Source organism: Lathamus discolor, chromosome 7, assembly GCF_037157495.1.
Source record: "Lathamus discolor isolate bLatDis1 chromosome 7, bLatDis1.hap1, whole genome shotgun sequence".
In the NCBI taxonomy this organism is placed as follows: domain Eukaryota; kingdom Metazoa; phylum Chordata; class Aves; order Psittaciformes; family Psittacidae; genus Lathamus; species Lathamus discolor.
The window spans coordinates 14655166-14683120 of record NC_088890.1 but is presented as its reverse complement, the minus strand read 5'-3'; the positions used below and the strand labels follow the sequence as shown (position 1 = coordinate 14683120).

The following is a 27955-nucleotide window of genomic DNA, read 5'->3' as shown; positions in this document are numbered from 1 at the left end:
GGCCTTAGTTTGTACATGACACCGAACTTCAAATAATCTTTCAAATCCTTCCCACACATTAATTCTGAGAGCACCACCAAGGTGCACATAAGCATTTGTAGCTATTTCTCAGAGTAGGTAAGCAGGACAAAGACAGGGGTTAGCACTGTCCATCTTGATCACCGTTTTTTGGTTTCACTGTTTTGAGACTGTGGAATCATACCTGAAATTCGTGTCCTAGCTCTTGACTACTTCAAAATCTTAAATCAACCAGCTACTTTGATAAAGGTAGCCTTAAAAATATGTCTAAGTCCCAGTTCTAACATGCGAATGCCCCTCGTCTCCAGAAGGATTTTTCCTCTTGTATCAAAGCAATATAATGCAGTCTTTTCTCCTGACACTATTCAGGAATATTTTCTCAAGCTGTGATTTTAACACACCAGAGATGAACAAAAAAATATAATTTCTGTCTTCTTCACCTTTTTTTTTTTTATGCCTTTTTTTCTTCATTTTAATCTCTTGCTTATTTTAATCACACCGCAGATTAGGACCCATATTGTATACAGGTGTAACCAAATGTCATCCATAATGGGAAATAGTTATTTATGATGAAGAGCTTTTTTTTCCCATTTAATCTCCCTTCAGATATAATAGTGCATTGTACTGGTGTGATCTCCTTGCAGCTGTATTGAGAAGCCACCAAGAGCAGCCTGCACAAAGAAATGAAGAAGATGCAGTTGCAGACTGCACTGAATGGTTTTCAGATGGCAAGTGCCTTCGTACAGTATCACCCAAGTCCTGTTACCCCACATCTTCCCTTCAGGTAAAAATATGATGAGATACACATGCAATTGCAGCCATCGGGGAGCATTTGCCCGTGTGTGAATTGGATGTGTGGTAAATAAGCCTGGTCCAATTTTCTTGGCAAACTGAAAAGCATTGTTGGGTGCTGGATGAACCGAGCTTCCATGAGAACTCCATTAGGCAGCCAGCAGAAAGGTCCCCTTGCTTCCCAGAGCAACCTTGCTGTGATAATGGCTCATTTACATTATATATGCCCATAAAAGCCATATTCTGATAGTGGTTTAATAGAGAAAAAAAGTCAAAGTAGCAGCTCATCCAGGAAGTGATATGTCACTATGAGTTATACGGTACCTCCGTACCTGTCTCAGGAACACATCCTTTGACATGCTGTGAATCACTTACAGATCCATGACCCATCTTACGGCTTAAACAGGGGGAACACAAGTAAAATATATTAGTCTTTCACTAGGACTTCATGAAACTGTCACTGATTTAATGAAATTGCCATCTCTCCATTGACTTCAAAGAGAGATGGGCTGGGGCCAGCTGTCACGTTACCATCAAATTACAATAATCCCATTCTTCTTCTTATCAGATATCCTCTTGTGTTTTTAAAGGTGTTGAAGAACACAAGCACCTGAATTCTTCCGAGATCAGGTCACTTGCTTGAAGCAATTTTCTCCTGTACTCTGTGTATTTTTCTTTTCATCCTCAAGGAAGAGGCCAACAGAGAGCACCGGCTGCTTTTTTTCTTTAAATATGTTGCATTTTTTTACATATCCGATTATGCATCATAAGAAAGCTCAGCAATAAGCCTGGTGTGTGATGCACAGGCTGACCTCCAGCAGTGACATGTGCTATATTGTAATTGTTTTCTGTTCTGACATATTACATATAGCAAGATGTTTTCCATTTCAGAAGGCACTGACATTGCTGTAATGTGCTTAAATTGTTTTATGAGAACAACAAGGCTCCTGGGGTAGGGGAGGGTTGCTGTTGGCATCTTTGGTGCTCTGCTTTTGACAGCACTGTAGGAAGAAAGGCATGTGCTAGCCTATTGCCTTGGGTTCCTTCATCACTATGATCCTCACAGGCTGCATCTGACGGAGCAGATGTGGCTGTGGTGGCGATGGGAGCGTGTGGCAGCTGTGTGCTTTGCAGGGACAAGCTTTGCCTTCTCAGAATGCTTTCATTCAAAAGATGAAGCTAACTTGGTTAAAGTGCTCTGCCAAAACTAAAAACAAAGGAACGTTTGACTAAACTGTTTGACTAAAAGCAAAAGGACTTCTTCCTTCAGCAGGAATTAAAATTAAATTATAAATACTAACCCCTCCTGCCCGGTACTTACACCAGAAGTCAAAGTATTGAGCTGTAAAACACTGAGACTCACCTGATGAAGCCTGAGCACCTCAAGGGTTCATAGAACGGTTTGGCTTGGAAGAGATCTTAAAGCTCATCCAGTTTCAACCCCCTGCCATGGGCAGGGACACCTTCCGCTAGAGAAGGTTCCTCCAAGCCCCATCCAACCTGGCCTTGAACTACAGGCCTTGAACACTACTACAGGCATCCTGCCTGTGAAATGGGTTTGCTCACCAGGCCTCCTGCTGCTGGATTTTCACATCAGCTCTATCTTGGTTTTATTAAAACCATTTTTACTCTTAATTTCAGAATACCATTTCCCACTGACCTTCACTTTCTCCAAGGAAAGCCTGTGGACTCTTTCCCCACGTTCACTCATTTTTGACAGTGAGATGCTATTAATCCAGATATCCAAACATTACACCCCTCACCCCTTAGCCTCAAAAGGATGCTTTTAGCAGGCTATTTCATTCTCTGGTTTGTAAAGTCCATCCTGGGGTCTAATCGTGAACTGCACGTATGTGGCAGAGCGTGTCGGATGCAAGATGAAACCCACCATATGAGCTTCAGGAAGAAAGCGGTAGCAGCAAATGTGAATGACCGGCTGTGCATCTTATGGCTTTCAGTGGGACTGGAGTTGTCTCTATTTCGTGTTTCTTGGGAAGCAGACTAAATGCATCCACACTCAGCAAACCTCACCTGTGGCACCACTCAGCACCCGCTGAGAGCAGAGGAGTAGCTGATGGGAAGGAAAAGTCATTTGGGGGTAATAAGATTATTTTTAACCTTGTCAGATGAAACCAAGAAAATAGAAAGGGTAATAAGAGCTGTGAAGCTGAGATTCATAACCCCACAGATTACGCATGACCATTTTGTCTGTCTGCCACACTACGGCTATCACTACTACGTTATTCTGGCTTTCTGGCTTTTGGACAGATCCGACATGTAAAATGTTAGTGTAGACAAGTATTTTCTTCCCTGGGCTTTGCTGTGGGCAGAGAAAATGGTATAACTCAATGGGATCCTGCAGAAGACAACACAGATGAAAAATGAGCAAACTTGTCACAATGGAGTCAGTGTGTTCCTCCTTATGTGAAAGCCACTTGAGTAGTTAGTTTTAAAGTAAATCGCCCTTGTTTCTCATGGTAAGGCATTCTGACAGGCGTGTTGACAGTTTCCAATTAAATGTGAATATTTTGGTGGCCTTTGAGTGTAAACCAAGCAAGGTGTTCCAAGGGCTGCATAAATCTAACTTCTATTAAGGCAGATAGTCCGTTCCCCTCCCGGTGTCAAACTGGATGAAAACCATTATTTCTTTGAAGAGTAAGCCTCCATCACAAGCAGCAGCTCACGATGTTGCCAGAGGCAGTATGTAATGTGCATCACAGGTACCAAGTAAAAGGTTATCTGCTTCAACTGCAATCTTTTTATTGCACAAAAGCAGATTCTTGTGGGGATTTTCAAGCCTCCTCCTTGGCTGGAGGGAGGGAGCGAGCACCCTGAGGAACATGGGGATGTGGCTCCTCTCTGCTTTAGGTAGCACTTGGGGGAAACCAAGCAGAGAATGCAAATAGCAGGAGAAATGCAGTAAATGGGGAAGGATAATAGTAAGTTTGAGGCCATAGGAAGTTTTTCATTCAAAAGGTGAACTTTGATTGATAATTCCCCTCACCAATAAACCTCAGAAAGGTATGGACTGAAGAGAAGTGGCCATTCGCAAGCTGCAGGAATGCTTGGGTCTGCTTCATTTTCACATGGGTCTCCAGCACAGGTGGGTGCTCCAGTGATAGTAAAGCAAAAGCATAGGCGTAAATTCTGCTATCTCCAATGCGGTAGCTCAAATGCTTTATCTCATGAAGCTGCCCAGCTTTGTGAGCCTCTTCAAGTGGAAATAACCTTGCTTTTTTATTTCAAAAAATAAAACAGCTGAAATATTAACTCCAGATGCCAGCAAATATCAGTCCAACATTTTATTCCTACTTAAGCCAGCAGGATTCTGTGCGAATGCAGCACAAATATGTACAAGCAATAATTTTGGCTCATGTGAGGCCTCTGGTTTATCAACTTCCATGGGCTTCTGCACCCATATTGGAGTGAAGAAAGAAACAAAACTCTGTTGTTTGGGGAAGGCAAAATGAGGCACAAAGGTATCAAGCCCATGATCCTCTCTGTTTCTGGCCAAGCTCATGCTTGAGTACTGCAGGGTGCAAAATCTGAGCCCTTGCACAGGCAGCCTCCATCTCTCTTTGCTTCTCATAGAACAATTGAGAAAGTTGAACTAATCAGACCACAGACTGTTTGTTACCGTTGCTAGTGGCCGGTTGCTATAGGAGATTTTAGTCCTCTCCTGCTCTGCCAGGGGGGATCTTTTCATGTGCCTGAGGGATGCATAAAGGATTTGCCTTTGCAGACACGGTTTTGTGCCTAAAATATCTCCTTACACAGATTAAAGTACTTATTTCTGATTTAGCAAAGACCCCTTCAAATGCTGGATGGAACACAACATGGTTTTCATTCAGCTTCATCTGCCAAGCTTAATTAGGGAGGAATTAGAGGTTTGCCTGATGGGAATTTGTGCTAACTTAAAGGCCGAGTTTCCCTCTTGGACTGATGGCTGGCAGATACTCAGACCTCATCCTGGTCAGATGGATTATGAACATGAAACACATGAAATAGTGGAGGAGAAAATAGCACCAGACACAGCTGCAGAATTAGGCGTTTCTTACTTTGCAGTATTGAGGGGCAGTGGCTCCGTTCATTAGGGCTCAACTTTCTCTCTCACTGTGTAACCTGGGAGTAGCAGGCTTCATGTGAAAGCCATACATGTGAGCCAGAGCATCTCAGCCTGCCTGGAGCCATATGATCTCACCTGGCACTGACCATGCTGCTGAGTATGCAGTTTGGGAAGGGTAAATATACATTAATACAGCATATATACATATATTTATATAGAAGGATGAGTATTTTTTACTTGAAATCTCTCTGAATATTCCTTCTGTAGTGCGGAGACATTCCCAGCTGACATTTATGCCCTTACATCAACGCAGTCACACTTTGAACTATGCCAAGAGCTCTGTACGTTCATATCAGAATATTGAAAGCCACCTTCAAAAATCTATGTGAGGGAGGAATAAATGATTTATGCTTTTTTCCTGAAGTTTAGCTTCTCACCCTGTGAAATCTCTCCGCCCTTTTTAAGAACTGTATCAACCCTCCAGATTCCACTAGACTTTTTAATGTAAAACACAATCCCCTAACTCCTGCAATATGTAAAATGATTGGGCATGGTTTATGCCCTATGAGAGAAGCGTAAAGATAACAACAGTTTGGGGTAACTTAGCTGTCCACAGTGAATTTCTAGATGCTTTGGGAATACAGCTGCTCATTCTCTCTCGTGTTGCTGCTTTACTGACAGCATCCTGATCTGGCAAAAGGCAGAAAGAAATGTTGCTGAGAAAATGAGTGTATCTATCTTTGATGCTAAAGCGAAGGAAGCTCTTACTGTGGTTAAAAGAAGTGCTGCTGCAATATAGAAGATACAGATCTTACCTTTCATTATGCTACTGTTCAATGGCATAAGCCAGCCACATTTATCCACTGGGAAATTTTGAATGAGCTAATTATTACTTACAGAATAGGAGAATGGAAAGACAGAAAAAGGTGAGAAAAAAATATAGAAACTATAAAAAAATAGATAATAATCCATAGAAAATACACAAACCAAGAAGAGAGCACAGCAACACATGCTATTTATCAGTAACTTCTACCTTTCAATTGTATTTTTATTTTATAAGACTCCTGCCTAATTTATTTCACCACATGAAACCTTTTTCTCCCAAAACAACTCCGTTTTATCAATAGTGCATGAGGTAATACAGATTCTTCTGGCAAGAACATACAGTGATGAAACAGCAAACATTGCATTACTAACCCCAATAATGCAGGAAAAACATCTTTCTATTGTGCAAGCAGACAGCAATATAACACAGAATTTCCCCTCAGGAATAGATCGCACTCTTACAACAAAAGGATTGTGAAAGTCTTTGTTGTGATCCCTAAGGATTTAATGAATTGTCAGACAATCTGTGTAGATCAGACGTTTGTCCTGATAAGCATATTTGCATTTCTTTGGAAGCTGGTTCATGTTTGAATAGCATGATTAAATACATAATTGAGCTGCTTTTGGTCATTTTGAGAAATATAAATATTTTATAATAGTAAATATAATATCTATACACATAAATTATAATATTAAATATAGTATTTATGTAAATATATTATAACATTAAGTATAATATTTATGTAAACATAAATATCTTTACCTTGGGGGAGGGGGGAAGCAAGAAGAGGTCTGAAATATCTTCACAAGGCACAGGATGCCCAGCTGAATACTGTCAACTCTGACTACAGTGAGACCTCAAGGGGATGTAATAGTCTGAGTTAGCCTCTCATTATATTTATGGGGTTTGAAAGTGTATTTTGTACTCCAAATTTCTCTGCCCTTTCTTGAATCTTTACATGGACTCCTAATGCCCTGATTACTTTTTGTTGAGATATATATATGCAATGCACATATCTGAAAGCTTTTGCTGTAGTAATACTTGGTGAGTTAATGATCACCATTTGATTAAGATGCTTTCTCTCTTTCTAGGTAGAAAACAGCAGGGTTGTTACTGATGATGCCTGTAATCGTTTCAGAGCATTAAGTGTGTGTATAATGCAAGAAGACTACAGGTCACCACTGCCAGAAATACTTGAGCTATGGAGCTACCAGAGCGATGCATTTTTTAAGTGATGCTTCCTAAAGATGTTTCTATAAAACTCAACAAGCAGGATCCTGACAAATACAACACTAAGCAAGCAGCATCATGACATCGTAATAATTCAAAGCTACATCTTAATAATCATTAGAGAAGCTCTCTGTGGTCCTGATTTGTTCAGCTAAACCCAGGTATCCTTCAGTGGGTTTTTTGTCATAAACAGGATGTACCTTGCAATGTAATAAATTAAACTCATTTAGATGTGTTTTAATCCAACCAGTAGCTCACCACCTGGGGGGAAAGAGTAGGAGCTAAAGAGGGAATTAAACCAAGAAGATTTGTACTTCGAGTATATCTACATAACTTGCTCCTTGCCATCAAGTTGGGGACCTTGCCCTTTGTTCAGGTGCTGGGATGTAAATTGCCACCGCTGTTCCCTCCCCTGCGCTGCCTCTCCTGCACATCATTAGCATTCCCCTCCTGCGCCAGCACCAGAAGGGAGCTGTAATTAAAATTCAATGTGACAGAGCATGTCAAATGCAAATGGTCCCTTTCGCACAAGATCTTTGCTCCTGTTCATTTTGTGGTTGTATTGGTTAGGTGTGCTGCTTTCTAAGAACAAACTAACAGGAACAGGTCAGAACTTTATGATATCCTACGGCAATTTTGTTTAGATCATTTTTCTGGCTGTTAAATATCGTAGGCTTATTGGTTGTCTCTTGTTCATGGAAGCAAAGTGATAATTCCTTAATTATTTCTCTTCAGAGCCTGGATATACTCAGTGTAACAGAACATGCTGCTGAAGAAAGGGCAGCTTTCCCAAGGCCAGGCCTTTGCAGCTGCCGCTCCTTGGGAATGGGCAGGGAGGACAACCTGAAGGGATGGGTGAAGGAAACCAGTCCAGAGCAGAGCTTCCCAGGGTGGAAAATCAATCCGAGCTTCACCAAGATGATCTAAGGAACTAGAAACACAGGGTAATGCTTCAGCAAGAAGGCCCTGAGATGAAGTTTGTGTTCTGAGGAGGGCTTGCCAAAGTGGAATGGAGAATCTGGCGGATGGGAAGCTTGGCTGAATGATGGAAAACTGAGGACTGGCGGTGGCCCTGCACCACCAGCTCAGCTTCCTACCACTGCTGAGAGTCAGGAGATCACCCAGAGGGGACACTGGACATCCAAGCCATGCGTGTCCCCACAGCACCTTTGCAGAGCAGTGTAACAGGGACAGGCAAGGCAACAGGGAGCAGAAGAGAATAAGGATGGAGCAAGTACCAAGGGGGCTTTTCCCTGAGGCCAAGTGCAGGGTTAAGCTTCTTGTTTCATTATGGAATTCTTTACACCAATTTTACAAGTCATTTACACGCTGTAGAGTTTCTCATTGCACCCCAAGTCTCACACTGTGTTTTAAAGCTGGTGAGAGTGCTGACTGCTCTGACCTCAACACAGAAGTCATGGCAAAATCAGAGATTACCATCGTAAACATATTGCCTTTAGGTAGAGGAAGCTTGAGTAAATATCTGCAAAATAGCAGGACAGCAATTAAACTTATAAGCCAATAACAACTCTTATATTAAGAGCAAAATCCCCAATGGGATAAGAAGGATGTTGGGGTGTTGAGGATACACACTCACCATCAGAGGGACCTCTCAGAGCTTATTATAACAGAACAATACTGCTTGGACAAATGGATAATCATGGCCACAGCATCATTCAAAAGCTGATGACACATCAGGTTTAATGGAGTAATTACGTAGTTAACAAGAACAAGCTGTGCCTTCTCATTGGCTGAGGACAGGGTATTTTAGCAGGGAGGAGTAGGACTAGGTTCTTAGCTGGCTGCTTAGCAATGTGTGGTACTGGAAGTGTTTGGGAGGGATGCTTCACAGTGTGCTAGTATAGATAGCGTTGGATATTTTAGCACCCTGCATTGTTTCAGAAGGAACAGATGAGTCAGGAAGAAAAGAAGAATCCAGCTGGGATTCCCACCTCTAATTCTAAGGAAGCATAGAAGCCAACCCCTGAGGCAGCTGTGTTACCACATGAGGAGCACTGGCTTAACTGTAAATAGGAGATTATGGATGAAGTTGCTATGTTGCCAAGTCTTTAGCTTTTGAACTGAGTCACTATGGGATCTTAGGAAGATTCCCAGTGAGCAGAAAGCTGGCTATTGTATATTCATGATGAAAAATACAGTGTAACTTCTTTTTGAGGTATGTGAACTCTTCAGTATTTGGTATCACTAAGCAGAGGGCTAATCCCTGGGGGATTTCTTGGCACCCTTTCTACTTGGGTCTAGATCTCAGTGAGATCTATGAGGATGAGTACAGTGATTTAAGTGTATTTTAATTCATCCTTGGGAGCACTGCACTTCCAGAGCAGGCACTATGCTTCTGTGTTGTCAACATAGCACTCTCCTGTTTGGGGTGTGAGGGGAAACATCAGCCCCCTCTGCAGCAGATGTCTGTTCTGTGTTTTTCTTCACTGGGCTTTCGTCTAGCTCTTCCCCAGCATTCCTGCAGTGCTTCCACAGAGGGACCACATACTTTGTATGTCATGACTGTTGTCACCCACTTCATTTCAGCTTCATGCCACAAGATAATCACTGATGTCTGTTTGTACTGTGATTCACCCCACCCCACCCTTAGCAGGACTGCAATAATCATTACCATCCAAAATTAATGGCAGGGATGCAGAGGTTTTAGAAGTCTTGGCCATGCTTCAATTACAGCTCCCATATTGGCACTTGGGGCCTGAGTGAACATAATGTGAACCTGCTGGTGAAAGGCCCTATCCACTGACGGGGCTAATTGTATCTGAGAGCAACTCTCCTCCCTCCAGCTTTGCTCAGCATAGAATGGTTTGGGTTGGAAAGGACCTTAAGATCATCTAGTCCCAAAGCCCCTGCTGTGGGCAGGGATGCCTCCCTCAAGACCACTGTCCCAACAACCATTTCTTCTTTGCCGTTTAGCTACTGACCTTTTTACCATGGATGTGAAGCACAGAAAAAGGCCTGAGAAGCAGGGAGGGTCGCAGACTGGGTGTGCGCATCTCTTGATGAGCAGAGGTGGTTCTTCCCCCTCTAAATTCCTTCTCTTTTGCACTTTAAGTTTACAGCTTGCCTTGTTCGGTTCCATGTGGCTTGGTTCAAAGCTTCCCCTTCTCTTCTGACAACAATCCAAGGAGTGCTGGAGGAGCACATCAGTGTGTAAGGTATGTGTGCTGCCCTCCTGAAGGCTTCTAGGTTAAACAGAAGAAATCATAACTGCCTCCTTACAGGCATTGTTCTACAGGCAATAAAACTCCATGTCAGGCAGCACCAAAGTAATTTATTTTACACACCCAGACTCACAAATAAGACCATACGCACCCTCATACTTGGAATGGGATAATGCATACCAGCTGTATTTTAAGATCTAGCTGGCTTTAGACATTATTAAGATATAAGCCAAATTCAGGAAATTACGTTGCTAACACATCATTGAAGATTTCCATTTATGGTGCCTATTATTGTTATTACAAGTAAATTCATGGGAAATTTAATCAAGTTCTCAAAAAGAAGCAAATGGGTTTCTATCTATTAAGTACACTGGCCAATTTTACTGTTGGCGTATCTCCTGTGCCATAAAGGTTTTCAGTACATTATTTTTCTCTGAGTAATCTTAGAGTCGCAGACTGGTTTTGAGTTGGAAGGGACTTCAGGGATCATTCAGTTCCCTACCCCCTGCCATGGGCAGGGACACCTTCCACTAGAGCAGGTTGCTCCAAGCCCGTGTCCAACCTGGCCTTGAGCACTGCCAGAGATGGGGCAGCCACAGCTTCTCTGGGCACCCTCACAGGGAAGAGCTTCTGCCTAAGAGCTCATCTCAATCTTCCCTGTTCTGTCAGGTTAAAGCCATTTCCCTTGTCCTGTCCCTACAGGCCCTTGTCCAAAGCCCCTTTAAGCACTGGAGCTGCTCTAAGGTCTCCCCTTAAGGAGCCTTCTCTTCTCCAGGCTGAACCAGCCTGGCTCCAGAGCAGAGCTGCTCCAGCCCTCAGAGCATATTCGTAGCTTCCTCTGGACTTGCTTGAGCAAGTCCACATCCTTCTTATGTTGTTGCCATCAGAGCTGAACGCAGGACTGCAGGGTGGGGGTCTCACTAGAGTGGAGCAGAGGGCAAGAATCCCTCCCTCCACCTGCTGGTCCTGTTGCTGATTATGCAGCCCAGGATGTGGTTGGCTTTCTGGGCTGTAAGTGCGCACTGCTGGGTCATATTGAGCGTCTCATCAACCAATATGAACTGAGCCTTAGGGTCTACCTAAGTGTACCATAGAAAATGTTGATAACTTCAGTGTACTGCAGCCAAGGATGCTTTAAATATTAAAGTCACCATTCTCAAATAGCACTCACACAGAGATCACGTTTCTTTTCCCTGTGTGTCTCCTCTGTGTTTCAGAATGGATATATCCAAATACATCCAGCCAGCATCTCTTGTGCAGAGTCACAGACCCTCCTTGCTGTGCTTGTCTGTCCCTGGCAGAGCTGATGCACCCATCACTGAAGCTGGTTTTGCCTCCCTAGACCCAAATCCGAAAGACTGGTTAAAGAATTGAGCTCAGTCCCTGCAGCCATACATCTCTATCTCTGCCATCACCTGCCTGCTTCCAGAGTAAGGACTGTGCTAATATGGAGTGAGCAATGATATGTCAGTGAAAGATGAGGCTAATAATTTACTCTGAACCTGCTTATTCACAAGGAATTAGGCAGGAGAACATGGGCATGTGTTGATGAAGTAGAAAATCCTCTCTTGCTTGTTTAGGGAAGGAGAGGGGCATGGCTGTAAATCTAGAGAAGTCGCTTATCTCCAAAGGAATGTTACAAGCATGAGCAGAAGTGCCACGTCTTCTGCTTTGTGCTCTCTGCTATCATGCTGGGGTTTGTAATCTGCTCAGTGAGGGCGAGAGGTGAATTTGATTTAGTAACATAGATCAAAATGATACTGGGCATGGAAAAGATTCTTCCTAAATCTCATTACGAGTCAGCAACTACCTGTTCATCAATCAATGCTGACCAAATCTCCTATGCTGAAAGGTGCTTTGCACAGGCAAAAACACTTGCTACACTTCAGTGGGGCTCTGCTTCAGTGCATGGATCAGATCACAGATGTGTTTGCTGGGCTGGAAAGGAATCCAGCAAATTTTCTCCCCAAATGAGGATTTTAATGCTCTGTAGAGTTCTGTCATTGTTCTGCAAAAGTAGACTGGTCTATTTTAGAGTCCAGGGAAAGAGGCTTAAGATAAGACTAAATACCATTGACACTGTACCTGGCAGCTTTAAATCCATCTGAAAGTGATACAGAAACCCTCTGCTTGGTAGACAGTAACCTGAAACAGGCATATTCGGTCACTTCGCACTGTGCTGTGCATTCACTCCCTGGGAGCTTCAAACTCTGTATTAAATATTATGTTTGCCCCTCAAAAATCTAGTTGGCTTGGGGACCTTATTCCTAAAACCCTGCCTCTCTGCCTGGGCCTTGCTACCCCAGATGAGCTGGAGAGGATGGGCAGTGGATGGCAGGAACCCTGTGCCTTGTTCAGCTGGTAGAGGTTTGGCCCGACCTCCAGGGCTTTCCAGCACCCTGCTAGAAAAAGCTGAGGGCAAAATAATCCATTGGGCCCAAGCTGCTGCCCTGACAGTAGGGATTTTGCCTTTGCGTAAAATCATCCGTAAGCCAGTCCTTTCCTCCAGGGACTGGAAGATGCAGTGGGATGGTGGCAATACCTCTGCTAGATTCTGTATTACATCTCCAGCTGATGCCATATGTGATGGTGAATATTTATGTATATATCTCATTGTGGGCAGAGACAAACTCACCCAAATGAATTTTGAGCCAGATAGTTTGGTAGAGGGCACCAGCCTAGGGTGGGACTCGGTTGCTGGAATACTGAGGCTCACTAATTTAAAGGAGCATGTATGAAATGGTCATTGTAGGTCCCTCTGAGGACACAAGACAGCCAACCTGGGCTTGGAGTTATGCTACAGAAAAGTGGGATCTGCCGATTGATCGTAAGCTAAGGCTTCTTATGAATTCACCGACAGCCAGTAATTTGAAGTAGAGGTTGTAATGCTTTGTCTCTGGTCTTTCTAAAGCAGCCATACATTTCAACCTCATTTATTATTTAGACCTGATATGTTGCTTTGTGTGGTGAGGAATTTATGCTCTCAGATATTGCCTTGGTGAAAAATCACAGGGTCATTTTGACTATTTCAGCTTGAGCTTGGAAAAATAAGCTCTCGCCAGCTGCAGGGAGGCTGTAGCTGCCCCAGGATATGGTCTGATGTGAGGGTAATGGAGCAGTCCAAGGGGCAGGGAGTCAGCGCAGAGGGTGTTATACAGAAGATGAGCTTCTCTTCTAGTGTATCGGAAGGCATTAAATCCCTGCTTTCACTCAGGGAGTAGGGGGTGCCCTATTTAATTTAGAAATGAGGACATGGCAGCATCTCTGATTGGAAATTGGAAAATGTCAGGCCAAAAGTAATTATTTTGTTTTAGGATGGAATCCTAAGTGTGTTTATGTCTATATAAGAAAACCTGGTTTTTTTCACTCCCAACACTGATTGTGCACATATTTTCTTTGATTCACCCTATAATCTTCCTCTGCCCAGCCCCCTTTCCAAGGGGAGACTTGGAGGGATGCAATTCATGCCGGAGGGCCCTTTGATGGGTGAGGAACACAAGGATGGGAGGTCTGCATCCTGCTCTGGGCTCTTTCCGCCTCACAACTCCCTCTCCGCGGGTGATCTTCAGGCGGGGTGGGAAGCGCGGCGGGCTCCGTGCGAGCCGGCAGCACCATCTGCTGCAGAGGGAGCCGCACGGCAGCGCCGGCCGGGATACTGCCGTCCCGGCTGGGTAACTGGGAGCGCTGGGCATCCGCAGGCTCCCCAGTGCTCAGGGACAGGGATGTGTGTCCACACCTCTTGACCGGGGAGCTGAGGAATGGTTTTCTCCCCGCGTTTTGGAAATAAGCCTTATTAAAATTTGGATGCTAATTATTTTCTCGCAACCGAATGCAGTGAGAACTTGGTCTTAAAGGCTCCATCTCGCTAGGTTTTGGAGCTAATTGTGGACATCAGGGTTTAAAATGACTACAGACTGAACTATAAATCACACAAATATTAAGACAAGCTGCTTGGTGGAATAGCTTGTGCGCTCCTTAGTGATCAGCGGTGGGCTAAGCTGGTGATCCAAGTCAAATACAAACTTGAATATTAATCTGTCTTGCTAAAATGGGAAATGTCAAGTTTCCACAGAGCCTCTGTGGCATTTCAAGTGGAAAGTGGTAAAAGGAAATACATCTGCCCTAATTATAGAAGTTGGTCAAAACCTCTGATTTGATCTTTTAAAAGGAGGAAGTTCAGATGTGACCTCTGCGTCTGAAAGCTAAAGGGCAGAGCAGCTTTAGGATGGTGGCTGTAATGGCGTTTAGTGAGGCTGTTAAATGAGAGGGCTGACACTGCTGTGCTGAGAGCTGTTTGGAAACCTCTCTGCTGCCCTTTTCCACCCTGTAACTGGTAAACTGTTTTCCTGCAAAAGAATGGAAAATTGAGCAATGTGCTGAAGGCTCAATCCAAAGCATATTGGCTTCAAAGCCCATCCCAAAACTCCAGCTTCAGAGGAATTTGGAGTATACTCATCCCAATAACCCTCACTTCAAACAATAGAAAACAAATTCATTTTCTAGTAAACACATAGACACATCAATCACCTGAAAATTTGGGTAGCACAACTCAGGCTGATTTCAGCAACGGGAAGTACCATAAAAATGGTGTCCTTGGTAAGACAAGGGCATTTTATCTCTGTGAGACAGGAATAACCTAAAAATCACTAGTAGATGTATATCGTCTCCTTAAAATCATTTATTTGGGGAAAGTGGAGGAGTTTAACACCCAGATCCTCATCAGACTGATGAGCAGATAAAGTATCCTCAGTGAGCTCCCTTGGGCACGGAATGATGGTCAGCCTCCAAAGCTGGCGATGCTCAGAGGCCCTTGGCCCTGCTCCATCTTGCACAATGCCCGAGAGCAAAGCGCAGACGAGTGTAAGGAGACACCCAAAGCAGCCTGCTTGCCGTAACTGTTTTCCACAAGGCTTGCTCTGCACCCAGCGAGGGCAGCCCAGGGCTGTTTGGCCTATCCAGGAACGCGTGCTTCCAGTAAGCTACTCTCATGAGGGGAAGAGTGTTTAGAAAGCCCAGAGCTGTTTTATTTCCTCATTTCCACACACCCCAAACCCACCCAAAACCTGTGTCAGAAACTCTCAGCGTTATAAAATACCTGATGGGTGGGGGATACTGGGGAGGAGGCTTTGAGGTGGCCTGGATCATATGGACAAGGGCTTGCTGGACCAAGGGAGCCCCAAAGCCAGTGCCAGGGGAGTGTTTGGGTGTATACTGCAGTATCTTGCTGCTGGCTGAGCCAGAGATTGCAGCAAAACTTCTGCTGGTACTTGAAAAGCAGTCTCCAAAGCTGTTGAGAGAAGTTCCTGCATTATTGTTGGCTGCAAGAGCTGCATCATAAAAAAGGGGCTGTTACAAATGTACTTTTACACGCAGAATTCTGCCTTAACCCTGCACTTTGCAAAGCCCTTTTGATGGTGGGTAGAGATTTCACGTAAGTCTCAAACCAAACTATTGTACCCCTCCAGCTCAGAGACCTGAGCTGGAAGTGGGACTCTATCTTCCGTGTGGAAGGTACACAGGGCTCTTAGAGAAAACCCTGAGCTCATCCTCTGTATATTTATTTCAGGGACAGGCTAAAGAAAGAGCTAAGATCCTGACCTACAGTTACATCAGCTTCAGCAGCCAGAGCACGTGGCTATTAGTAATCTAGTGAAAAATGTAACAACACTTGCTTAAAAATAAACAGCCCACTCAAAAAAGGAAGTTACAGTAAATAAACTCCATGAGAGGCAGCATTACAAACTTCATGGCTGGAGTCATAATTGGCTGTAGAGATAAATGTCTCTAAAGCAAGAGGTATTGAATATTTTCCTCCCTACTTCTTGCCACTGAAGTTGCCCCAGCTGGAGGAAAGCAACCCAAACCTGCGTTCTGGGGAAGGAAACACCACTGTATTTAGAGTCACCTCAGTGCTTCTGCCCACACAACTTCCTTTCTTGAAGTCATGCTGCAAAGAGAAAATGTTTTCCTTCCACTTGCTCAGCAGAGCACGGTGACCTCATAACCAGGAGACTTCAACTTTCAAATGTTGAACCCAACAGAGGTCTGACTTCCCTCTCCCTTTATGTTTTCTTCAGCAGCTTCCACGAGCTGAGGCATACTCTGTTAAATTACTCTTCACCGGCTTTCACTCCTCCTCGTCTGGAAAAGTTCTTGTGAGCGGCTCTGGTCAGTCTGTGAGTAACCCCTGGAATCACTACAATCCCAGAGAATCAGGACTGGGACAGCGGAAGGCGAGGGTGGGAAAGGTTTCTGCTTACACTTTCTTTTTGTCTATTTCACACAACTTTGGCTCAAAAAGTACTCTAAAATAGAGTGGTAAAAGCAGACCAACTGCCACCCAGCTTTACATCACCAAAATCCTGTCAAAGGAGAGGACCCCAGCAACACTGCCCATTGCGAGGGAACAGCCCGGACCCCAGCATAAACACAGCAAGTGCCAGTCTACAGAAGCTTCAGACCTGATAGAGCATAGTGCAAATCCGAAGAGAATTGCTCTTATGTGCAGTATCACACCCCATCTTGCAGAGATATTGTCCTCCCACTTGTGTTGATATTGTTCTCTAGAAGGCGTGTGTTTTTTCATTGTGATGGTAGAGTTACATGAAACTAATGAGTCAATGGTCTCACATTTTTAAACAGATGGTCGAGATACCACTTTTGATTGCAGTCAGCTGCTGTGCTTTGGTGCGTCTTGGAGTGGGCGCTTGGGAGTACACCTGTAGGGAAAAGAGGCTTGAAATGGCTGTGGATTTCAAGGTTGAACAGAGCTTTGGGTGATATAGTCTAGTGTGAGGCATCCCTTCTAGTGGCAGGGGGGGCGGAACTAGGTGATCTTAAGGTCTTTTCCAACCCCAACTATTCTGTGATTCTATGGATGCAGACTTGGGGGTAAAATGGTTCCTTGCTGCTGGAAGCCTTTCACTGGCTTTACTGAGCTGCTGGTTTGGTAAGAGACATCTTTCTTTCCAAGTCCCTTCAAGGAGGGTGGTGGAAGGGAGAAGTCTGGTAATGGGACAAGGGATTTCTTGAAAAAGAATACAACTGTGTCCTGAGAATGACTGGAGCATCCTATCTGGCCTCACACCAGAGAGAGAGCTGCTGATACAGTGATGTCAACCTGATTTCAAAAGCATTGGAGAATCATTTTGGAGAGATACTGGTGTTTGGTCTCATTGCACATCTTCACCCTCTCCCATGCTGTAATGTTCTTACTCATGTTGAGCAGTACCTCTCTGACGAAACAGTCCCACCAGTTACAGCAGGGCTACTCATGGAAGACACTAATATTCGACATGAGTAAACAGCTGTGTGTGTGATGGGCCATACGTGGTTTGTCAGAGTCCTGTGGTTTGCAAGTCTGTGGGCTACGATAGGGATACAAGCATACTAGTGTAAAATTCCAGATAAATGTCCTTAAGATTGTGTTGACATTTCTGCAGAGCTAAGCATGAAGACATTTCAGTAGTTACAGTTGGAAAGACTTCTCTTCCTCTGTTCTAAACTAATTTCCTTCTTGTGTTGTTCTCTGGGTTTTGAATTTGGTACCATGTGGAAGCATCACTTTGGTAGATCAGAGTTAGCTTCATACTGATCTGATTTAAGCTTCACCATAATGCTTTGATCTTTGGCCTATGGTAAAGTTCATCTCAGTCCTAGCTGTTCTGCAGTTAGGTGTTGACTTAAAATGGGTCCTGAAGGATCTTTGTGTGGTTGGTGAGAGAGACTGGTGGCATCGCTGGTGGAAACCTCCAAGACAGCACTGGGCGGCTAACTCTGGGATAGCCATGTCAACCTAGATAATCTAAAAGGACAATGTATATCAGATGGGAGAAATTAAAGCCTAAGTAGTACTGAGCAACAGAGATACACCTGCAGGGCATGAGTCCTGGAAAAACTGTCATGCATATTGGTGTACTTAATTTTGCAACTGTGGGGGTGATTCTGGTGAGCGTATTTGTGGCTTCCTGTGCTGACTGCGTAGTCAAAGCCATTGCAAAACAGCTGCTTGGCATCTTGGGCCCATTCAGTAGAAAGGTCCGCGCATCGCAGCAGGCTCCAGGGTGGAGTTGTTGGGCAGCCAAGTACTGCAACTCTCAACTGCAGGCACACCCCCAAACTGTGTATTTTTGGAGTTCCCCAGCACCCATGTCACAGGTGTTTCAATAAATCCCACTCTGAGGTGTTCCAGAGAAGCTGGGAACGGGCAAGAGGAGAGAATGGAAAATTCCCACTGCCTATGTGTTCTCCGAAGGAGCCCGGAGGCGGGAGGGTGCTTTGAGTGGCATTCGTGGAGCCTGCCAGTCCCACATAGCTCGTGTAGGAAGTTTCTCACCGTTACAGTCTGCAGGGACGTTTCTTCCCCCTTAGTGACCTAATTCTGGTGGGTGAGCAGCCATTTGGAAGGACTTTCCTGCCTGACTTTCTGACTGTAGCTTGGAGCCAGCAGGAACAGGAGCCCAGGTTCAGAGCTTCCCCCATGGCACATGGCTCAGCAGCCCCATGACTCCCTGGAACCCCGTTGCGGCTGTTTTGCACAGACAAGGTGACGCTTAATGGACAGAACACGACAATGCTGCTAAAAGAAATAGGTCCTTAGGATATAAAGCGGCCTAATGCAAGCTTCTGATCCCACTGTGAGTAGCTGGATGTGGCTTACTGAATTCTAATAGAGTTTTGCCAAAAGAAAGCAACTTCTTCATAAAAGGCACATGATTTTCCTGTGAAAGAATGTTTACAGAACAGAGCTCATTGCCTCATCAGTCAGTGTATCCTTGATATTTTCATTTATGTGGTTTCATATTTAACACGTGTTTGAATCATAAGACTTCAACCCCTTTATCTGAATTTATCTACTGGGAGCGTTTTTAAAAGTGAAATATCAGTCAGGTGCATGCCAGACATGTCACAGTTTTTTCTCTGCTCCTCGTCTCAGTTCTCTGGAATTCCCCTCTGCTGCTTTCTCATTTCTAATGTTTCCTTTCCAGCAGAGGAGAACAGGTCCAGATTCTTCTCTGACCAAACAAATGTACTCAGAAAGGTCCTAGGAGCAGCTCCTTGGTTGGCATATTTGACTCATTTGCACACAACAGGAGGTCCTTTTGTCCCCCAGATGAGAGCCTTTAAAGACTCCTCATATTTCTTCAGCTGGTCTATGCTGGTTTGGTACTGGAGGGCTCCCCTCAAGCCTTTGATGGGTCTAAAACCTGACAGTAGTCACTAGCGTTGCTGGACTGAATGTTTTCCAGGTGGGTTTTTCCTTTGACTTTACTTCTATAGCAAAGGAAGAGAAAACGAAGTAGGACAGGAGCATTGGGGGGGTTCCAAGCTGTGGGTGGCAGAGAGCGTGGCATCCCCATGCAGATGTGAAACCTACTGCGTGGTAAGGTGCCCTCCCATACCTTGTGGCAGCATTCCCTGCCCTCTCCTGGTCTGGATGGCTCTTGTTTCTGGTTGCTAGTGCCGCAGCTGCATGGAGATCTGAGGAAGTGGGCAACGCTGGAATGGGAACAGAATGTCATTATTTGTGGTGAATTATTTCTTCACCCTGAGTGTAGGAGAGACTGTAAATATATGCACTGGCACAGTTTTAACATACTTCTCTCTTCACCATAATAATGCAATTTTCCAGAAAGCCCTATAGAAATCCAGGCCAGAATCTGGATAAAAGAAGTAGCTGTTTGTTTGTTCCCGTTATTTCTTCACTTAAAATAATATATCTCAGTATCACCAATAGCATGATGTGTGTGCAAGAATGATGACAATAATAAGCATGGGGGTGGTGTGATGCTGAGCAGGAACAGCTTGATGTTTGGTGGTTTAAGCAAGACATGCAGCTTGAGATGTTTAGAAATCCCACCAAAAACACAGTATTTAATATATATGTTCTTGCATATGTGCCCCAGTTAGCTATCCATGGAAGCTTTTCCTGGCTGCTGTGTGCATTGACCTCACAGGCAAACGTAGCTGCTGGCATTGATGACTGTGTCACATGGATTGTGTGAAAACAGGGCAACATCTGGCAGTGAGCACTTCAGGCCTCTGATCAGAAAAATGAGTGCAAAGAGGAAATGTGGTGGTTCTGTTGTCTCCTGAGTGCTCTAAAAAATGAGATAGAGACTCTAGAACAAAACTATTTCTTAATGAAGCCTACATGATCTTTCCAGTATTAGCACTTTGCCATGAGCTCAGACAGCATCTCCCCAGAGTGCTGATGTGGGATTTCAAATGTGTCTGCAGTCAGCAAAGGCATAAACCTCCTGCTGAAACCCATGGCAAAGCCCTCTCTGCTCGCAAAAGGAGCTGATGGCCATGGTAGCTTCAGACCATGCTCTGCCACACAAACAAAACAAAGAGGATACAGCAGACCTGTGAAAGTCAGCATATGGTTAAGTGTTTTCCTTTGCATCTAGGTGTGCTGTGAATTTTACTGACAATGGCCAAGCCAGACAAGAATCCTGTTCACTCACTGCTGGTGGAAGAGGATCTGCAGTGCTAACTGGGCCTGCAACTTCCCATTAATTACAAGGTGCAGTGATTGCATATTTACATTTGCTGATGATGCCAATGTCTTTCAGAAGAAGGTATAGAGGATTTTACATGACTTTCAGCTGGAACATGATGTCACCAACACTCCCCCTCCCAGGCTGGTGGAGCAGTTCTGATTGCTTGCAAGGCTCTATTAATAGACTTGCTAACATCAAGGAAAGCTTTATGAACACTTGGGATACAGGGAAGTGCCACTGACTGCACCTTGTGCTGCTTCTGCAGACCTGAGAGGCTTTCATGCCTTGAATGGAAATGACTGCCCTTGTCCCAGAGGTGCTAATTGACCTCATGTGCAATGCTCTGTAGGGCATTATGAGAGTCAGCCTCAACCACATATTTGATTATATCTCTGCAAGAGACAGGACATCACCTTGCTGCTGAGCAAGGCCTTTGTGTTGTAAGTAACTGGGTTAAGGCCTGCTGTGCAATGAGTTTTCAGGGATATCCGTAGAGGGTGTTCTCTCCATTCTCCCACAACAGTACAGAATGTACTTTTTATTCCATTTTGCCACAGTAATGGCATTAATGTCATTAACATTAGCAGACAACATGAGCTCTAGGTCTGGCTTTCTTACTGACTAGCTCCTCAGAGAGAAGTCAGCTCATTTTAGCCATATCCATTTTAGCCACTGTGCCAAATAATTGAGGCCATCTGAAGCAGTTTGTATACCCTGTTCCCATGCACTGTATCATCTAGCAGGGTATGGAAGCTTAAGCCAAGTGTTTGTGTATTCCAGTCACTTAGCTGTGTACAATTTGGTCGGAGTTGTGCTATTCTTTATCAAGCCTCTCACTGCAGAAAGTAGTGTTGGGTATCGGTGCTTCCCAAAGGACTGCCAAAGTGAGCCCTCCAAAATAAGTAGTGGTTTGAGCTGTATTATTGGGCAAGTTGCTCATTTTCTGCTTCTTGTATGCACATATTTGAAGCAAACATTCAAAATCATCCCTGGATTTATGTTGAGGGAAGGGGCATCTTTTCTTCATAGCTGATGAATCAGGTGCCTTTTTTCACAAGTAGGCAATGTGTCTGATAGATCCATGTTTAGCATGTTGGGATGAGTTATCAGGCCTTTAATTCCCTTTTTTGTAACAAAGCCTCTTGCCTCTAAAGAAAAATGTCCTCCAGCAAATTATCTTTCCAGGTAGATGGAGGCAATGACACAGACTTAGGTTGCCTGTTCAGATCAAATGGCAGCCTGCTGAGAGAAAAAAGTATTAAATCCCTTTCTGGGGTTTCTGCAGTAGGCACGCATGAGTAAAGCATTTAGTGATCGCTCAAGAAGAATTTTGGGAATCCTTTATTTTTGGTATGGGTTTTTGATCTCAGCTATATATAGTTTTGGCCCTTGATGCTACCAATTATCCCTGTATAATACAGATTTAAAATACTTGCCACATTGTCTTGCTAGCTGAGGGCGTTCTTTTCTGCACATCCAAAAGTGTGAAAGGTAACACAGCCCCCCAGCAAATTGGCCTGTATCCTTTATTCTTCTCTATAAAACCCCCACAAGCCTCAGCAGGCTTTATGTACTAAAGACCTTTTTTTTTTTCCCTTTGGATTTGTGATTCCCTCACTGCTCAGTTTTTATTTGACAACAAACTCTTTGGTAACATAGAAATGAATTGCAATAGAAATACTGCAGATGAGAAAAAACAAAGGGATTCTGACTTCAGGTGGCAAGTATTTTAATATGAAATAGAATAATTTTTAATATGTTATTTTGAGTTCAGCTGGGTATTGTTAGACATTCGGGGAGGGTTTGTGTTCCGTGATGTGTGGGTAAAGGTCTGATACAAAGCACAAATATGAGGGTCTTGGTATTTCAGCTCATTATGACTACTAATTACAAATGATCATACTTCTAATGTAAAAAAAAACCCCTTATTCTCTTCAAATAGCACTTGTAATGAATCTCTCAAAAGACAGACGAAGCACAGGGTACATTCACGGGACTGTATTGAAATAGAGAGTTTTCACTGAAAAAATCTGTGCTGTTTCCATTCAAAACTATTATTGGACAGTGAGAAAGAAAACAAACGCCTTCCCCCTAAATTGATGAGATTATGTGTGCTTTGAAAAACAGGCTGCGATTTTGGTCTCACCTTTTATAATAGGATTTTCACGCAACAAATTTAGACCTAAGTGTTGTTGATGTGAACATGACACAGTTTCTCAGGAAAGCTGAGAATAAGGCACTGGAGACCAGTGCTGCTGGGCCAAGTCCTCTTCTCCGTGCACTTTGCTCCTCGTTTAAAGCAGTTTCTTACATGTCTCTACAGGTTGTACTGGTTTAAATCCAACAGGGAAAAACTGGCAGGGGTGTACAGTTCACCTTTGATTTTTAAAGCAGTCTAGTTAAACAAATGCAGGTACTCAGGGCAAATGTATTTAAACCAGTTAATTCTATAATCAGTTTAGCTAGCACTGATACCGTACCGAATTACATTAAATCAGCATAAGTGAGAGTTTAACCTGGTTTATCTACATCTGCTTTGGCCTTTGCACCAGTTGAATTAACTGGATTTGCAATGCCACGCTAGCCAAATAAGGCTGCCCTCACAAACTTTATTCCATGGACTTTTACTGTGTTTCCCAGCCTGTCTATGGCTGTGTACGAGTGCCAGCATGCTGATACCTGCTGGAGTCCAGCTCTGGCTGCTTCTGCTGCCATCTTTCCCCCTCCCAGAGAGCCTGCAAAAGCCCAGCAGAGCTTGGCAGGACGAGTTGTGTGCTTTCCTGCAGTTGTCTTTGAGAAGCAGGACCCAAATTATTTTCCTCTGTGAGAATAACCCTCTGGTCCTCAGGAGGAGCTGATCACACATAGCCTGCTTCCAGCTCTTCTGACTTTGGTCTTGGCTTTGTATTCATCTTTCTTTATGCAGTGGTTAAAGTCATGTTAGCTCAGGAGAACCTTGTCTTTCACTTGAAGAAAAAGTCATCTGCCTACCTCTCAGCTTGCAAATGCACCACCATATGCAAGGGCGACTGGGTGTTACGGGCCAGGAGCCTGTCAGATGCTTCTTTCCAGGCCGTGGACTGAAGGTGAGAGCCCTCAGGTTCTCTTCTCCATCCTCCAAATCCCTTCCCTGAATGCCAACCCAGACCAGGGAAGACTGACCATTTGTCCCTGCAGTTGTGACACCCCAACACCCTCCATCTGGACCTAGGAACCTCTGCCTTAAGCACCAAGCTCAGTCTCTAATGTGGAAATTGTTTCTGACGAAAAACCAGAGGCAGTGACTTATTCCCCAGTCAAGGCTATTTTTTCCCCAATGCCAAGTCAGTATGACATTGCTCTTGCAGCTTCTGTTTGCGCCACTGCTGCTGTTGCTACCCAGTGTCATGAGTTAGCATCTGGAAAGAGGAACATGTGAGAATCAAAACAAGGGTATTGAACAACAGAGATTGTCCAGTTCCCCTTGAATCCTTCTGCAATCTATCCAAATACAGCAGAGATGAAGAAAGGGAGGGCTAGGAATTAGTGGATGATTCATTAGAGTAACACAATTCATTCAAGAGCCCAGCTGCAGAATTAATCACCTTCAATTCTGCTGATAAAACCACCCTGGGACTGACAGGGTTTCAGACTTTGTTCCAAACTGATGACATGCTCTTGGAAACTACATTTTAAAATATGAATTCTGCTTGTTTCTTCTGTGGTATTGATATGACAAAGGGGGGGTGTATTTTAAATCTCAGAACTGGAAACTTCTGAGAGAGAAGCAGATGCAAACCTCGCAATGCAATTATTAGACCTGGCAACAGCATCTTATGTGAGGCAGGCTGTGGAGAGCAAGGCTGTCCTGCCGAGACCTGGGGTAGCTGGCCTGTTGTTCTCCCTCATAAAATGGCTTTTGGATTCCCCCTCGAAACATCTGGTTGCTTCTGGCTGTCTAGCAAAGCCCTGCATGTGAACTGACAATGCTTGGAAGAATTATCTCTCTGTATGTGGCTGCTGGTTTTTCATGTATATCAGAGATATGCCATGTGCTGTTCTTGTGACAACTGCAGCAAAGCAGCAGTTAAATTTCTGCGGGTTTCATCCCTCTCGGACTTTTTCCATCCTAAATGGGAGCAGGATTTCCTGCTGTTACGCTTGTGAGCTGCTGTGTGTATGCAGTTATGCAGAGAGGAATTTATTAGGTTTATTTTCCTGAATGGGGAGAAGGAAGCCCCTTGATTTGAAAGCAGAAAGGATGAAAACTGCACCGTACGGGAGTCAAAGCTCAAATGGCAGACAGGGTAGGCAGAAACTGTGATTAAATCCTGAGTAAATGTGTGAGGGTGTCACTGGGAGGTGGAGGGAGCTGAGGTCTGAAATAGGGAGAGTGTCTCGGGTGGGCAGAGAGACAGGGTGGCAGCTGGGGCAGGAAGGTGACAGATTGGGTGTCTGCAGAGAAATGGTGTGGCTGGAGAAAAGGAAACTGGGACAAGAAATGAAGCAGAATGAGGAAGAGCATGGGCAGAGAGGAGCTCTCCACTATATCTGACCTGGAAGGTGAAATAATTTTGGTGAGATACTGGGAATGGGAGTTTTTAACTGGCAATATATGCAGCTGGTGGAGCAAAGAAACAGGACAAGGATGTTCCTATGAGACTCTATGTAATCTTTCTATGAGTACTGGAAGCTCTTGCTTAAATGCCACCTTTCTTTCCATAAAGAGTATGAATGCAAAGCTCTAGGAACTTTCTTCAGTATTAAGTCACATGTCTGTTTATTTTTCTGAATAGCAGCATTGACTGCTTCCTTTCCTCTTCAAATGAATGCACAAATAGTTGGTGTGGGCAATTCTTCCCAACCGGGAACTCTGCTGAGTTGCATTTCAATTTGTTGCCTACTTATAGAGATATCAATCAATAGTTCCCTGCTGTCAACTAGAGATCCCTAGACCATGGTTTGAGAAACAAGACTGATGGGAGAACCATTTAAAATGGTACTTGTAGGCCAGAAGGCAAACAATGTAAATGATGAGAATTATAAGTGAGAATACCACAAATGAGGGAAGTGCAAAGAGTAATCAAGGGATGGGGATAAAATAGCAGCTCTGCCCAACGTGCTTGCTGCATGTTAGACTGTGCACCCCACAGTAGCTTGAAAATCGTTGCTGAAATCACAGGAAATGTTGGTTCAGAATGAGGAAGAGCTGTGTCTTCTGATAAACCCTTCTCCTCAGGAGCTGCACAGCCGAAGTCCTTCAGCCTACTGAATCTCTGCACTTACTTCTCAGATTTCATGAGAATCCAGCCTGAAAAGGGGAATTTGTTTAATAAGCTGCGCACATATTTTGATGGCTTTAGCAATATCAGGCTCTCCTTTGAAAAATAACTGAACAACACTGACCAGAGAGAAGATGTCTGCTTAGTGCTCAGGAGGTAAGTAGAGCTGGGACATGGCATGATGTAAATGGTATGGAATAATGGTGGATACAGTCCTGCTTTTAGCTAGCTCGTGCAGTGCTGTGTTTTGGCTTTAGTTTGAGAACAACGCTGATAACACACCAATGTTTCGGTTGTAGCTCAGTAGCGCTTACCCTTATCAAGGAATTTTCAGTCTCTCATGTTCTGCCATTGAGGAGGGGCTCAAGAAGCCAGGAGGGTACAGAGACAGGAACCTGACCCAAACTAGCCAGAGGGGTATTCCATACCACAGAACATCATGCTCAGTATAGGAACTGAGTTTGCCAGGAGCCACCAATTGCTGTTTGGGATCAAGCTGAGCATCAGTTGGTGAATGGTGAGACATTATTATATGCAACTCCTGTCTTTCTTGGGGTTTATTCCTCTGTCTCTAAAAATTATGATAATTCCAATTTTTATAATAACATTAATTATAATAATGTTACTTTATTTCAGTTATTAAACTGTTCTTATCTCAACCCATGCTTTTACCTTTTTCTGATTCTCTTCCTATCCCACCAGAGCACCTACGTGGTCCCTAGTTGCCAACCGTGTTGCTGACCACAACCATATGACTCAGCAGGACAGTTGAAGGTCCCAATTGCCCAAATGCAACAAGGAATTGCCCCATCTGAACACCAAACACAAACTTTGCATTGCACAGAGGAGGGATGAAAGACAGAAGTAAGCTTTGTGGTCTGATGAAAAGAAACCCAGGTTCCTCTCTCCCTGAGAGCTGCACACGCCAGCCCTACCGAAGCTGCGGTATCTCAAGTGAAGCAGCTTTTCCTGCGTACATTTCCATACTAGATCTTCGCTCTTTAGAACTGGTGCTATAATTAAAACAGAGCTGAAAGCTCATAAAGCTGTAGGTTTTGAACAGTATCTCATTTTTACACCTGGAAATATAGAAGCAAAGTTATTACAAAGAGATGAGCCCTGCCGCTTACTTCCTCACATCAAATCACACGGCATTTGTTCACTCATGGAAAACAGTTCACCAGAAACACCCCGTAACCCACAGAGGTTCAGGCTGTAAATGCAGCTTAGAAGAGGGTTTTTTTTCTAAGTTGTTTTTAATTGTTTGTTTATTGGTTGCTTTTTTTTCCTCCCCAAAGCAAGCACTGTTAGCAAGCCTACTCCTCTGTCGAGCTACCCCAGCCATCTGCCAATGTAGGCTCAAAAGAACATTCTTCAGGGCCTTATCCAATTTGTTGTATCTGATTCATTAAAGTAATTACTCTTGCTATTAAATCATTGCTTGGAGTTTGGCAGCTGCAGGATAATCTGAGACCTAAATTTATAAACCAAGCTAAAATTCTTGGTTTTCACAGAATCATGGAATGTTTTGGGTTGCAAGGGACCTTAAAGCTCATCCAGTTCCAACCCCCTGCCACAGGCAGGGACACCTTCCACCAGAGCAGGCTGCTCCAAGCCCCTGTGTCCAACCTGGCCTTGAACACTGCAAGGGATGGGGCAGCCACAGCTTCTCTGGGCACTCTGTGCCAGTGCCTCAGCACCCTCACAGGGAAGAACTTCTGCCTTAGGTCTAATCTAAATTTACCCTCTTCCAGGCACAGGATGTGTCTGGTCCCAACACCACCCAAATCCCCCTGTGCCTCCTGCTTTAGGTTTCCCCAGTACCTGGCATCTGCTGCAGGGATGATGGAGAGTGGCAGAGCTCTTCCTAACACTGCATTCAAAGATTATCCGCTCTCGTATTTCCTAATCCTGCCAGGAGCCAATCTGGAGCATGAGGCAGCATTAAACAATTTCTGCTGCAAGTCACTGAAACCCAGCTGGCTCTCCAGCGTTTCATTGCACCTTTCTTTGCAATGTTTATGAGCTTTTGCCTATTTATAAAGGCCCATAAAGTTTTGAAGGAGGCTTCTTGG

At 44.2% G+C, this 27955-nt stretch overlaps 1 long non-coding RNA gene across 3 annotated transcripts; it reads left to right on the top strand.

Moving 5' to 3' along the window:
• The first annotated feature begins 8743 nt into the window (after nt 1–8743).
• On the top strand, nt 8744–27319 carry LOC136018069 (uncharacterized). Of its 3 annotated transcripts, none has more exons than XR_010614220.1 (5): nt 8744–9108; nt 10006–10108; nt 11332–11544; nt 16192–16290; nt 26583–27319. It is a non-coding gene; the product is annotated as an uncharacterized LOC136018069 (long non-coding RNA). The 3 variants fall into 3 exon arrangements; XR_010614221.1 differs by lacking the exon at nt 26583–27319 and adding an exon at nt 20527–20611; XR_010614219.1 differs by lacking the exons at nt 16192–16290; nt 26583–27319 and having other exon boundaries at nt 11332–15114.
• Nucleotides 27320–27955: the final 636 nt, after the last annotated feature.